This window comes from Montipora capricornis, chromosome 3 (genome assembly GCF_036669925.1).
Source record: "Montipora capricornis isolate CH-2021 chromosome 3, ASM3666992v2, whole genome shotgun sequence".
Lineage (NCBI taxonomy): Eukaryota > Metazoa > Cnidaria > Anthozoa > Scleractinia > Acroporidae > Montipora > Montipora capricornis.
The window spans coordinates 44,563,704-44,566,203 of record NC_090885.1 but is presented as its reverse complement, the minus strand read 5'-3'; positions in this window follow the sequence as shown (position 1 = coordinate 44,566,203).

Here is a 2,500-nt window from a genome sequence, read left to right as displayed (position 1 = left end):
CATGTAATCATTGGGTCTAATCAAATCCAAAAGAGAACTTAGGCCTTCCATTTTGAAGTGGTGGTATTCCACAAAATGGTTCAGTGGTTTCAAATTAATAACAGGGCGCAGCTCGCCGCCTTTCTTCGCAATTGTAAATAGATTCGATAGGAATTGGTTGGGATCAAAAGACGCACGTCTTATCGCACCCTTTCCCAACAATTTTCCAACCTCCACTGAAAAACATTCTTTCTCATCTCGAGAGAAAGCCATTATCTTAGGTAATTTGTATTGAATTAGGTCTCTTTTGAACTCAATCTTATAGGGTCTCTTATCCATTTATCAGACGAAATCCTGTCCCAGAATAGAGATAATAATCTCCAAAATTACGCCATTTGTTATACGGTTGCCTTGACTGTTGACCATGACTTTTACGCTTGGATGAGTTCACACTTTTAGCAGCCATTCTTTTCAATTGCGAAATATCCCTTATGCTCTGGGGCAACTCGTCCCCAAATAACATGGTTGTTATCGGTTGGGATTCGCGGCAAAGAGATTTGAACCCCGGAGCAACCTCCGACTTCAGCATCTCTCTACGTTTCATCGAGAATTCAAACACTTAATTCCCCAAAAGCGTTAGCGCGTCAATAGCCAAATCGTAGGCATCTGCCACCGAAATGGATTGGGCCTTGTTTTTCTTGACTTCCACGAGTTTACTGGCAAGACTGGTTACTGGAACAATACCTTTGATTAAACCCTTTTGGAAGGCTTGAAAACCAACATCACGACTTTTAACTTTGTCCAAGAGGTCGTCCCATAGCTCGGGGTTAACCCTAGGGACTTTCAAAAATTCACAGTTCTCGGGTCGAAGGTATTTGGCTTGAATCTTTGAGAACTGTTCTTTGGCAGGTTTTTTCGTGCAAGCGTTATCACTACGCTTTGCCACTTCATCATGGACTTTAGGACCGCAGTCCTCACAGTCCTTAAAAGGGTCCTCGTAGGGAAGATCAGCCGTTTCGTCCTTATGACTGACGACACTCTCTGCTGGGTCGTACTCATCGCTTTCCGCCAGCCGTAAATCTTCTTCGAGGTCTGAATTCTGTGACCGAGTTGGTCTAGCGCTCGACCGGGCGTCAAACTTGGGAGCCAGAGCTTCAAAACTTGGTGATAAGGCATCCAGTTTGGCTTCCAAGCTAGAGAAACGCGTCTCTTGATCGGTTGGAGCCAAAGGTTCTTCTTCTTCATTCGACATAGTGAACATGTTCGAACAACCGCGGCCTGGAAATGCACGCGAAAAAAAGACACTTATACGACGGAGAACCAGAATCGGCTAGAAAGGACAAGCTTCAAACAAGATCTCCAACAAATTATCTGTACGTATTCTAAACAAACTTCTGTAACACAAGCTGGTGATATTTCTCCTTATACTTTTACGAGAACTCATTGCGATTACATGTTTAGAACATAATTGCAAAATTTTCTTGTCACTGTCGAGGCACATCGACAAACAGTTAGGCAAGCCATAGTAAATCGAGGGACTGGTTATGAAACCTGAGAACTTTCAAAACCGAGAACAATGTTGTTGCATCGATGTTGAATGGACCGTGACCCTGCACAATCTTTTGTTTTCGCTTCGCACGGGTTCGCAAATTAGTTTCGCATAATTTAATCGAGGGATTTGATTGGTTATCTTCTCGCAAAAAGGTGTTTTTTGTGCAGGGTCAAGGCCAAAATACGGGCAAAAACATGAAACAAAGGAACTTGTCCAGTTTCATAACCATCTCCACGCATTAACTATGGGCAAGCGGAGTAAAAAGACATCTTGTTCGTTCGCATTTTAAAGCCAAACAAACCAGCAACAGATCGATTATTTCTGTCCAAAAAGAGTACAGATGATTGTTATTTAATTCCCGTTAACAATAAAAATCGAATTTCATTCCTGAAAAAAGGAAATTATGCATCCACTTGAAATAACTCATCCGTAGAAATAACAAACGGTTTAGTGTCCAAGAAAAGAATTTGTGGAGTAACTTCTTACACCAACTTTAAGCTATTACTGGTGTACCGTTGACTCTCAGCTTTAAGTTTTTATCCCTCCAATGCTTGACTTGAATAACTACGTAGACACCAGTGTGTCCTAACCACAGCTATATTATGGTAAACCTGGATGGAGACCAGCGAGAAATGCGAGAAAAATATATTTCCAAACCGTACCTGAACACGAAAAGCATCGACTGTCAAGAACTTTTGTTGACGTAGCATAGCTGTGTAGCCGCGTCGAGCCACAGAAACATCGCAAAAAATTAAGCCTCGTTCAGGTGTGAGTGTGAGTGTCTGACCTGGCTTGAGCCTGCGATCCAATCAACAAACAGTCTCAGGTCAGCGGTCAACTTCAAAAAAACAGCTGACCTCGATAAGGTCTAACTTGAACCCGCGATATGGTCATGTGATACTGGTCAGCGGATACCTTGTTTTGACAGGTGTCAATCAACCATAACATTGATGTCCAATATCAAGGATG